Raw genomic sequence first — 12,832 nt, forward strand, 5'->3', positions numbered from 1 at the left:
GGCACTTCACTGACGGGAAACTGCAGGCTGCAGACAGAACCTGCTCTCTCTCTCTCTCACACACACACACATACACACACAATCTCTGTCAGTGCCAGCAATTCTGATTTTCAATCACTGAAACACTGGACAGGTCGTGAGAGCAATCCTAGAGATCTTTTTTAAAAAGGCAACACACACCCCCTTAAACTTCGTATGTTGGTGACTGAGGATCAGTTGGAATTTCCAAAGATCCCCTTCACAGTAGGGCACAGACGCCTAATGTGTTTTCGGAATTGGATTCAGAACCCGGAGTCTCTCTGTCCCTCTCTAATCTGCTTCATCGATTTCCCTATCGTTTCATGTTAAATTGCAGTCCTGTCCCTTTATCCTCCCAGGATCTACACTGCGTCCCCATCGCCCTCTCTCTCCTAATCCATTGCTGTTCCCTCTTTCATCAGCTCCAGCCCACAACCAAGACCAATATCGATTCAAACTGCAGGCTCTCTATTTTATTTTAAAAACCTACAATGACAAAGACTCTAAACCCACCCATTCCCCCTTTCCTTGGATCCCGCTCCAGAATACCTTATGCAATTTCCACCTGTCTCTCCCGTCCCTGCGTGATCCTAACTTTCTCCCCCAGCACGATTTGAGAGAGAAAACAAAATCATTCCTGCTTCTCCTATGGATTTCACAATCACTTTAATCTCCCCCCCCTCCACGATTGTTTCACTCGATTTATGTCCCGCTTTCTTTAAAGTAAGTCACCCCTCCCCACACACACCATTTCCCCATGAACCCGTAGAGAGGGGAAAGACAGAATAAACACAGCTCCCTGATCCGAGCTGCCAATCAGCATCTGCTTCCAGCTTGTGTCTGAGGGAGTCTGCAGTTTTCCCCTCCCTCCACCCCGCCCCTTCTCTCCACCTCCTTTTCTCATTCTGCTCATCATTTTTTTTTTGCAATCTCCTTCCTCCTTCAGTCTATCCTCTCTCTCTCTCTCTGTGGCTCTTGGTTCATTCAATCCATCTCAGTCCCTCCTCTCTCTCTCTCTCTGTGCCTCCAACAGTACAGGACTTTCTCATTCACTATAGATTCTTCTCACACGCTCGGAGCTCCCAATCCCAACAGCCTTTCCACACACACTCGATAATGTTGCTGCATATGCTGCTCCTGATCTGTGAAATCTCGGCGGACGGTCGATAATGAACGATTTTCCCCCTTTTGGTTTCATTTTAATTTTGTTTTTAAATATATAAAGGAAAAGACTCAACACCCACCTTAAAGTCTCATCACTCCGGCATGAAAAGAAGGGATTTCTGTGTCTCCTCGTCAATCGCCTTCAGCTTGGCAGGTCCCTGCCCGAACCGGAGCTGGAACGACAGGGTCGGCTGCAACTTTATACTGAGCTGCCTTGACACGGGCTCTCTGTGCATCACAGCCGCCCAGGAGAACCGTCATTAGGTGAGAGAGTTCCGCTGCTGCTACTGGAAGGAGGGAGAGGTGAACATGTTTAACATGATTTGTGTGTACGGGGTAAATATTTTGATGGGGAGTTTTTGTTTTTGGGGGGGATGGTCAGTGTTTGAGATTGAGAGCTGCAGTGTTGCTGAACACACCACAGCCAAACTGTGTGTGTGTGTGTGTAGCTGCGCCTGTGTTCCCCGATGAACACATCCCTTTCCAGGTTGGATTTGGGCTCAGGAATGTTGCTGAGAACCCAAGGGGCGAGGGTAAGGATGTGAGTAACCTGCAGTGCTCCCTCTGAATCCCAGTCACCTACAACCCCTGCCTTTCTCCTTAACCTGCGTGTCTGCTGCGTATTTCAGAGCGGAGCTGGTACCCAATGGTGTTTTATAATGTACGGCCAAGGTATGACAGAAACCTGCTCTCGGCTGGAGGAGGGAGAACACTGTGCAAGGGAAAGAGGGGATAAAAAAGAAGCGATGGAGGAAACTGCTGACCGTTTGATATTCTGAAGGTGAAATGCAAACTCGGAGTTCGAGTGGTTTTGAACTAGCAGGGATTTAAAATCTGAAAAATGTCAACAATATTTTAAATACGTGCGTCTTATGGAAACTTTGCAATCCAGCAAGCAGTTCTTGTTTTATATATGAAGGATGCATTCACTGGAAGTTCTCTTCCTTATATATTCTGCTTTTTTTTAAAAAAAAGTCTTGCTTTTGATTGTGTCTCACTTACCATGCACTTTTTTAAAAAATGCTGTTTTTTTTTGATCGAAACATTTTGCTACCGCTTTCCGCTGTTGTAGAAACTGGGTGTTTTTTTTAAATTTTTCCAAAGTCGTTTTTTAAAGTTTTCTTGAATGTGAGGCAAGGACAGGGATCTGCAGAAAGGCAATGTTTTCCCACTAGGGGGAGCCGTTACTCTATCCAACCAACCTGTGAGTACAGTGGGGTTTTGCTGTCGATAAATTGTTAGTGTCTCTTTAAGTGACAACATTGGGTGGGGGGAGAAAACACACCTATACTTTATTCTGTTGAGTCATCACGTGAAAGGTACGATTTATCCCGGCAACATGCGGATTATGTAAAATGCCAATCTCTCTGGCGATCCCACAGATTGATGTAGACAGCACAGTTTGTTCTGAACCTCCTGCCTTTCAGCGTTTACAAGTTAATGATTGATGGGCTGAGAAAGGAGCAAACCATATCCCCCACATCATTGACTACCACGGACAGGCCTGACTGAACAAACCGATCGATGTCAAGGAAGGTGGAATTATTCTTAAACTCGAATATTGGTTCGCCCTAAACGACTCATTCCCCACACCCCCAAGTAACACCCACATTATATGTCTCACCTGCCTTTCCCTGCCACAGAATTGTTGACCTGACCTTTTCCTCTTTCCTGTTCCCTGCCTTCCCTAATACTGTCCTGTCCCCCTGCCTTTTCCTCTACTGTCCTGTCCCCTCTGCCTTTCCCTAATACTGTCCTGTCCCTCTGCCTTTCCCTCATACTGTCCTGTCCCCTCTGCCTTTCCCTAATACTGTCCTGACCCCTCTGCCTTTCCCTAATACTGTCCTGTCCTCCTGCCTTTCCCTAATGCTATCCTGTCCCTCTGCCTTTCCCTAGTACTGTCCTGTCCTCCTGCCTTTCCCTAATACTGTCCTGTCCTCCTGCCTTTCCCTAATACTGTCCTGTTCCCCTGCCTTTCCCTAATACTGTCCTGTCCCCCTCTGCCTTTCCCTAATACTGTCCTGTTCCCCTGCCTTTCCCTAATAATGTCCTGTCCCCCTCTGCCTTTCCCTAATACTGTCCTGCCCCCTGCCTTTCCCTAATACTGTCCTGTGCCCCCTGCCTTTCCCTAATACTGTCCTGTGCCCCTGCCTTTACCTAATACTGTCCTGTTCCACTGCCTTTACCTAATACTGTCCTGTGCCCCCTGCCTTTCCCTAATACTGTCCTGTGCCACCTAATACTGTCCTGTGCCCCCTGCCTTTCCCTAATATTATCCTGCTCGCCCGCCTTTGCCTGGTAATGCTTTCAATTCCCCTCTTACATGGCTCCAGTAAATTCTTAGTCTTAGTTAAGCTTCTGATCAAAATGAACAGAGAATAAACATACAGCAAATTCCAGTCTCTGGTACCATGTTCATCAGCAATCTACCCCTTCCTCCTTTCTAATCATGAAATGACTCCTTTTCAAACATAGGGGTTAGTTGCTTTTAACCTGGCGGCCATGCACCTCGGAAAAGGGGAAGAATGGTTGTGAGGGCACCCGGAGGTGAATGGACTTCCTGAATTGGAAAGCAGCGTTGTGACTGTGAAATCCCTCGTAGCCACAGAGAAAACGAGCCGGGGAATGCACCGGGAGCTGTAGCCCAGCGTGTGTTTTACGGATGTTGTAAAGTTTAACTGTCCTTCAGAATAGAGGGGGTGTGGGGGTGGGGGTGCAGTAGCGGAGGAGGAGGAGGAGAGACAAGTAAACACAGACTGCTGGCTGCCACATCTGGTCCAGTCCTGCTCTGTGAGCACTCTGACAGTTCTGTGGTCTAGTTAGTCACTTTGAGGACACATTGACCAGACTGTGAAGAATAAGACAAGTGATATACACCAGAGGTAAGTCTATTGCTTATCAGTGAGAAGGAGTGACTTGATGGAAATCCATCTTTGGCTGTATTAGATGCTGAACTCTCACTATAGGCCTTGGGAAACGCTCTTTTTTTTAAATTTGTGTGTGTATGGTTCTGGTGCTCTTGCAGTGGAGGACAAGCCTTGCAGTTTCCAGAAACTGAGTAATGCTGTGTGCACAGAAACCAGCAGCAAGCTGCTGCGAGAATTTATTCAGGTAGCAGTGATGAATGTGGCTGGTGCAGATAGACTTGCAAATAGATTCCTTGCTCACCGTCCTCGATTTATAACCAGAATGGGCATTCAGCTGCGAGTTCACTCCAGCAGTTTAATCCCACATCATTAACTAGCCAATTGTCCAATGTCATTTTCTTATTTTCTCCAAAGAAAGTGGGACAATCTGATAGCTATTCTTGACGATTAGAGACTTAAAATGTAACACAAACCCCCTCCACCACCATCAAAACCGCATCACCTGTCATCGTATCCTCTGAGTAATTTAATCACAAACCCGATCATTATGACCTTTGCTTTTTTGCTTTTTCATTTCCTCCCTGCGCGTGTGTGGCTCTAGCATTCAGATTGGCAAGTGCAGGCGGCTTGCTTTGCCACGGTGGCGCTTGGTGCCCACACAGCTGAACGTAGGGAGCCTGCAAGCTTTGTCAGCAGTGTCAACTGTAAGGCTGCAAAGACGTGCGACTTGGCATCCCTCGGAGAGATGCCACAGAGCAGAATTTTTCTGCCAAGTCAAAAATCAGGGATGCAAATCATCAGGCGGTTCTGTTACTTAATACATGCCTTTGAAAAATGAAGCATTTTCTTTATCCCTCTTTCGGCAGGGAGGAGGAATACTCACAGGTATATTTTTTAAAGAGGCAGTCGTTAAATAAGTGAAGAAACTTAGTTCACTCAACAAAAAAATACAAGTTGTATAATTAGGTAGGGGCTCTTGCAGTACAAGTGGCTTAGAGAGATTATTGTTGAGATCTTGGCTATGGGAGGAGGTGAATCTAGAAACTTTGCTTACTGCTGGTGTACAAATCCTTTGCTAGCTCCTGCAAACTAAAGGTGCCTGTTTAATATAGGCATTAACCTACTTATTGTGGTTGGGTTAATATCTCTGATGTAAACCAGAAGAGCTCCAGATGAATTAATGAATCAGCATTCACATGTTTCTAACACACAGTGTCTGTGCTAAACTCGAACAATAAGAGCGGGTAGGATTAATTTCTGCAAAACAATGTTTAATTATCAGTAAGTTTTAAAAGGTGGGATTAACTGGAAGAGTGCAGGAACTTAAGGTCACTACTGTTTCTAACTGATGAGTGACAGATATCACTTCATGCACCACACTAGACATTAGTAGACTCTTCCCTTTCTATGTTTTGTTCTAAATGTCTGACTGAAAACGTGTATAATAGAGGATAACTGATTGACCTCAACTAGTTTCAACACTCCAATCAGTGACTTGCATCAGTTGTACTAACCAGTTAGATCACAAGTGATCTGTATCTTCAGTCGATCCATCTGCCTTGATTCTACAGCCCACAAAAGGCTTGTCTAATAAAAATCTATTGAATTCAATTTTGAAATTTTCAATTACCTTGCATAAAGGTAGTGTTTCTATCTCTTAACCAGAAGGTTTGGATTCAAATCCACCTGCCCCACAGGTATTTCACAGTATGTGTGACCAGGTTGATTTTAAAAAGAAAAATCACTATAACAAGTCAGTGGATTCAATAAAAGTGATTTTTCTTTTGCGGGGTGGTGGTGGTGGTGTTCAGTGTTAGCACTTGCTAATGGGTTTTGTATTTTTAAAAAGTGGCCATTTTATTCAGGTTGGCATGACCCTCCCTGAATTGATCTTCTGGACTTTCAACGCCATCATTTTATCCCAAGTAGGTCTGTTAAGAATGTCAACATGAGGCTGATGTTGTATAGGAAGTATCCATCAACAAGCTAACACCCATTTAAAAGTGTAAAGAACTTCTGGTTCAGTGGTAGCCTCCATACCTCATAACCAGTAGAATGGGTTCGAATTCATCTGCCCTGCATGTATTTCAGAATATGTTTGACCAGGTTGATTTGAAAAAAAAACTGGAATAAGTCAATGGATTAAAGAAAGACAGTTTCTATTCTCTCTGCTGACCTTAAAACAAAGACAGTTCGGGGGTAATGCCCCCATCTCTGGACCAGCAGGCCTGGCTTCAAATTCCATCTGCTTCAGACATATGTAAGAAGATGTCTAAACAGGTTGATTTAAAAATATCTCTCAGAAGTTTCAAATCCCTGTAATGCCTCACCTACCCCAACTATGTAACCTCCTTAAGGTCTACTGAGAAATCCGTGCTCCTCAAATTCTGAAACAACTTGCTTTCCCAGTTTTCATTGCTGCAACATTGTCTTCAGCTGCTGGGGTCCTAAGCTCTGAAATCCCATCAGTGGGGCGGCACGGTGGCTCAGTGGTTAGCACTGCTGCTCACAGCACCAGGGTCCCAGGTTCAACTCCTGCCTTGGGCGACTGTCTGTGTGGAGTCTGCACATTCTCCCCATGTCTGCGTGGGTTTCCTCGAGGTGCTCTGGTTTCCTCCCACAGTCCAAAGATGTGCAGGTCAGGTGAATTGGCCATGCTAAATTGCCCGTAGTGTTAGATGCATTAGTTAGGGGTAAATATTGGGGAATGGGTCCGGGTCGGTTGCTCTTCAGAGGGTCGGTGTGGACTTGAAGGGCCTGTTTCCACACTGTAAGGAATCTAATCTAAAAGGTTCGGCTGGTCTGCCATCACTGATCTCTCATCCTTTGTTATACTCAGTAAAACCAAGATTTTTGCTACTGGTCCACATTTGGCTCAATCTGATAATGCTCCTAGTTCACACTATTGGATATATAGCCATACTAAAAGTGCTAAATTGCAATTGTTGCTAAGGGTGCAAGTGTTTGTTCTTTTTCTAGTGGTTGAAACTTGACATTGAGAGAACCTGAAAGAGATTGGAGAATATTATTGAGGATTGGGAGCCTTTGAGGTAGAGAGAAGGGAGAGAAATTAACTTGTGCCTGAGAATAGTGATCTTAATAGTTAAACTATATGAATGTATACATGCAAAGTTGAGGAAGTAACGTACAACAATACCAAACTGTTCAACTACTTAAATGATAGCAGGTGTTAATATCCTCTTGAATATACAGTTGTATTGCAGACAATGAAAATCTACTGCTTTTTATGAAGATAATGTTTAATAATTTGGATCATTTACTATACCTTGAGTTTGATGGACATTATGAAGGATAAAATTAAATTAAATTGCTGAAACAAAAACATGAGAGTCAAATTTAGTAATCTTTGGCACTACCATTTTACCAACGAGGTTTCCTTCATTTTCTAGAGGGTGGTTAGAAGTTGGAAATGTTTGTGAGAAAAATATATTTGAAGCCGGGGCGTTAGATTTATTTGTAAAGTCGCTGTCCAATATATTTGGATGATGGAAATGTCACTAATTGCAATGTCAAATCAAATGGACTTGAAGGACCTTCTTGGTCTTAGACTAACTTATGACCTGACTAACTAGTTTCACGCAGTTAAAAATCACACAACACCAGGTTATAGTCCAACAGGTTTAATTGGAAGCACACTAGCTTTCGGAGCGACGCTCCTTCATCAGGTGATGAAAAAGATTGGTTGAAGTCAAGACACTCGAGCCATTTTAATCAACAATTGGATGTTGTCAGGGATGTTGTCACAATCACCTGATGAAGGAGTGCCGCTCCGAAAGCTAGTGTGCTTCCAATTAAACCTGTTGGACAATAACCTGGTGTTGTGTGATTTTTAACTTTGTACACCCCAGTCCAACACCGGCATCTCCGAATCATAGTTTCACGCAGTTACCAAACGTTTACCTCATCCTGTGGTTTAGTTGTATCTCCTCAGCAGTGCCGACAAACATACTCTGCGAACTATAATACTATATATATCCCTTTGAAAAGTCTGTAATTGTTTGCAAAAATTTTCACCCATTCGCCATAGAGGGGAGACACACACATATGGACACACACACATATGCACACACACACATACATATGTACACACACACATATACGTACACACAGACATACATACGTACACATACACATATGGACACACACATGCACACATGTGCATACATACATACACACACACGTGCACACACGCATACATATGGACACACACATGCACACATGCATACATACGTACACACACACGCGCACACACACGCGTGCACACACACACACGCGTGCACACACGCGCGCATGCCCACTGAGTAATGCTTGTTAGGACATTTGATCAGGCAGTAAAAAAAAACAGTCTTTCACTGCCAGAAAGTATTTATTTTTATTGCACTTCTCCATTGATACATTTTAGGAGTTGGGAAGGCAACTGCGCCTTGGGAATGAAAATAATTGGAAAATGTGCAGGTTCTACTTATGGAGATGTTAGCAAGGCTGAATGACAAGGTTCCGACGGTGAAGGTGAGTTCATAAAGTTTGAAATTTTCTGTGAGAGGATGAAATCTTGGCCTCATGGAGTCCTTCATGATGACAAAAGGCTACAATGGGAGGAATATTACTGGCCATCAGGAGGCTGGAGGTCGGCAGTGGAGGGGTGGGGGTGGGGACGGTGTGTGGGGAGGTGGGTGGGGAGTGTGGTTTGCAGCAAAATAACTGAAAGACGCATCCAGGATTATTTGTCCAACGCAATCTCACTCTTTGGGAGATTGCCCACCAGAAGATTGTGAAATTGATTAATAATCAGCCGATTTGAGTAATTTTTTGGCCCACCGAGAGAGGCTGCTGATAGCACTCACTAGCACCTCTTAGCATTTGGTTCACTTTTCAACTTTGCAATCATTTTATAAATCTTTACCATTTGTAGAGCTGACTGGTCCAGGGGCATGACTCTCGCTCTGGGCCTTTTGTTGACTGAGTATGCCAGAGGTCCCCCTTTCAAATCCTGGGCCAGCCCTTTCAGCATGCCTGTTCCTGCTGGTTGTCTTCTTGTGTGCCATAGTGGTAGCGGCCGTACCTCAAGGCCAGAAGATCTGTGTTCAGCTCTCACCTGAAGCTGATGTGGATAACATGTCAGTCTGAAGCGGTTGATATCAATTTTTCTGCTGACGGCTGGGTTGTTGTTCCCCTCTGACCCATTTGTGGAGAGACCACCATCCTCATGGAGGGAACTTCCAAATGGGCACTCAATGGGAAGTAAAACCACATCCTCAGGATGGGGCCAGGACAGGTTAATCCCTGTAGCCCCAGTGGCCCACCACCCCCATCAGTGTGTTTGCGCAGAAATCATGAGTCCTTGTCCCTTCTGAATTTTAATTTGTCCTTAACCTCCATGAGGAAATCTCCATGATAAGGCTGACCCAATGTTTAAAGCCTCCTTGAAGAGCGCCCTCTTCTTTTGTGGTTCAGGAACTGCTGGCTCAGTGTTCAAGAGAGTAGGTTCTTCACTTTGGAGGCCAGGATGCCAGCTGTAATACAATTGCAGAGCTGGTCACAATGGGGATTCGAAAAAGCAGTGTAAAACCTGGTTCAATTGGATAAACATCAAATACCATTTCCACTGCTTGGGCAGGTGCTGAACTTCAAGAGAACGTTACATAATCACCACAGCAATGAAGGTTTGAACAATTCTTTTATACAGAGAGTGGTTAGAATTATATTGTTAGTTGTGAAAGGAGAGTACTAAAGGATAAAGGGAGTTTAGACAATGCACATCTTAAAGTGCATTCTAGCCAATGAGTGTAGTCACTGACGGAATGTAGACCATTTGTGCAGAGTAAGGCTTCCCAAGCTGCAATGTTAAGTCTTCATTTCTTTCAAAGAGATTCCCTGTAACCTTTGCTCACCCACCACTCACTCACTTCTCCGAATAGAGATTACATTTTTCAGTTCTTAACTGACACAAGCATAAGACTTTCTTTATCTGCGAGGGGTTCTGCTGCTTGTTGATAAGCCCAGCTTGCAGGATTGTATTTCGTCAACATTAGAGAATAGATCACTGATGTGAGATTTACCCACACGAGTCCGCTGCACCCAGTCTACACACTGCATTGCAAAGATAACCAGTTTGTGGCAACTGTATTGCACCAATGTGAGAATAGGAGCAATTCTCTTATTTAAAATGAGTGGTAGATTCTAGACATTGCTCAATTTAACTTTCATACTTGTCTGAAAAGACTATTGTGTCCTCAGATTAAACTCACCACCAGATAGCTCTCTCTAATGAGAGAGCAGCCTTATGGTTCACTGGAACTAGGGCGACTTTATTTTTGATTTGTTTGTGGGATGTAACATTTGTTGCCTATAGCTAAATGCAGTTAAAAGTGGATCACATTGCTGTGTGTCTACAGTCACATGTAAGGATGGAGAATTTACTTCCTGAAAGGGTATCAGTGAACCAAATGTTTTTTTTAATGACAGCCAATCATTTTGACTTGATAGAGGTGTGTAAGATGATGAGTGGCATAGATAGAGTGGATAGCCAGAGATTTTTTCCAAGGGCAGAAATGGCGACCATGAGGATGCATAATTTTAAGGTAATTGGAGCTATGTTTAGGGGAGATGCAAGAGGTAGATTCTTTATACAGAGAGTGGTGGGCGTGTGGAAGAAACTGCCAGCAGTGGTAGTAGAATCAGATATATTAGAGACATTTGAGCAACTCTTGGATAGGCACATGGATGATAGTAAAACATAGGGTGTGTAGGCTAGTTTGATCTTAGAGGTCGACATCACATCAAGGGCCGAAGGGTCTGTACTGTGCTCTTCTATATTCCGTAGTGCTTACCTGGGTGCTATTGGATGAGCTTTGTATTCTAGAATTATATTGAATTCAAATCTCCTCGAGTATTAGTCTGGGGTTCTGGATTACTAGTCCAGTGACTTTACTGGACTACCCCTCCCTCTGTGTGTTTCAAAATGGAATGTGAGTGGAACAAGGCTGTACGGATTGTTCTGGGGCATGCTGCCATTCTGGACAGCTGCAGCCAAAGGGTTACATGTGACATTGAGGGAACCACATCTGTTGTACGTCAAGAGGTTACAATTGGCTGGGAACATGCCACATTAGGGTAATGGTAATCAGAAAAGCTGGTGTTAGCTAGCACACTCACCAAGGAATGTTCTGCAGAAGCCTAACCAAGTGGAATACAGTCGGTTCCGCTATAATGCACGTTTCTCCAATGTGAATTGGCTATAACACGACTGATGAATTTAGACCAGTGTTTGTCGAAGGCAAAGTTTCCTGTCCTGTATTGGCTTTAATACGATCCTGGTCCCATGAGTTTAAATGGCATTGCTATTGCACCATTTTCTTATAATGTGGGAACAGAACCATGGTGTTATATCAGAACTGATTGTATAAAACTGGCCACTTATTAGCCACCACTTCTGATATTCCTACCCCATTGAAACCAATGGGGTAGCAAAGTTGTTACCTGAGTGGGCTTTCTTTTGCTGCTATTGCTACTTGCCTGCCTTGTTGATGACTGTTTTCAAAATCTGTCAATCAATTTCTGCTAAAAGCCTCATAAGCAACCCATGGGTGCTAATTATTTCTCCAGAATTGGATCACACCTTCCTCTCAAGGTTTGCTTCCGATCTCCAAATTGAATATGCAGTCCCTTCAAGCTGTTGCAGGATTTTATATTCTGTGGGCAATTTCTCAACACTCCTGATGCTTCTGTATATCTATATGCAAAGTTAGTTGACTCCAGATGTTCTAATATGATTAGACTCATTACCTTTACCCCGTATTTTTGTCCAAGCTCAAAATAGAGTCATGGAAATGTACAGCCCGGAAACAGACCCTTCGGTCCAACTCGTCCATGCTGACCAGATATCCTAGATAAATCCAGTTCCATTTGTCAGCATTTTGCCCAAATCTCTCTAAACCCATCCTATTCATACACCCATCCAGATGCCTTTTAAACGTTATAATTGTACCAACCTCCAACACTTCCTGTGACAGATCTGTGTGAAAATGTTGCCGCTTACGTCCCTTTTAAATCTTTCCCCTCTCACCTTAAACCCATGCCCTCTAGTTCTGGATTCCCCCACCCCAGGAATAAGATATTGTCTATTTACCCTATCCACGCCCCTCATGATTTTAGAAATCTCTATAAGCTTCTGATGCTCCAGGGAAAATACCCTAGACTATTCAGCCTCTCCCTCCAACCCTGGCAACATCCTTGAAAATCTTTTCTGAACCCTTACAAGTTTCACAACATCCTTCCTATAGCAGGGAGACCAGAATTGCGCAGTATTCCAAAAGTGGCCGAACAAATGTTCTGTACAGCTGCAACATGACCTCCTAACTCCTATACTTAATGCACTGACCAATAAAGGAAAGCATAACAAACACCTTCTTCACTACCTTACCTACTTGTGACTCTCCTTTCAAAGAATTATGAACCTGCACTCCGAGGTCTTTTTGTTCAGCAACACGCCCCAGGACCTTACTGTTAAGTGTATGTGTCCTGCTCTGATTTGCTTTTCCAAAATTTATCTAAATTAATCTCCATCTGTCATTCCTCAGCCCTTGAGAGGGTAGTTGCGTCTTCGGTTCAGTTTCTCATCAAAAAGATGTGCCTCCATCCCTAGCACTGCACAATTTAGTATTTTTCTTTACACGAATACATGGGTGAAAAATAATGAATGCAGAATTTTGTCCTGATCTACTCATGTATGCATTTCTCTGTACAAACTCCCCGCATAAGGT

The 12,832-nt window shown here is 43.8% G+C and overlaps 1 protein-coding gene across 4 annotated transcripts in view; it reads left to right on the plus strand.

The window, feature by feature from the left end:
• The first annotated feature begins 920 nt into the window (after positions 1-920).
• Positions 921-12,832, plus strand: part of brinp1 (bone morphogenetic protein/retinoic acid inducible neural-specific 1) — a 371,924-nt gene continuing 360,012 nt past the window's right edge. Inside the window, exon 1 of one of the 4 annotated variants that reach the window (XM_043719925.1) lies at positions 921-1,446. The gene's annotated coding sequence lies outside the window, so the exon portion shown is untranslated. Of the gene's footprint in view, positions 1,447-1,466; positions 1,486-3,989; positions 4,065-9,533; positions 9,734-12,832 lie in introns of those variants that run through there. The other 3 variants (XM_043719928.1, XM_043719927.1, XM_043719926.1) reach the window with 3 other exon arrangements.

Source organism: Chiloscyllium plagiosum, chromosome 30, assembly GCF_004010195.1.
Source record: "Chiloscyllium plagiosum isolate BGI_BamShark_2017 chromosome 30, ASM401019v2, whole genome shotgun sequence".
Taxonomy (NCBI): Eukaryota; Metazoa; Chordata; class Chondrichthyes; order Orectolobiformes; family Hemiscylliidae; genus Chiloscyllium; species Chiloscyllium plagiosum.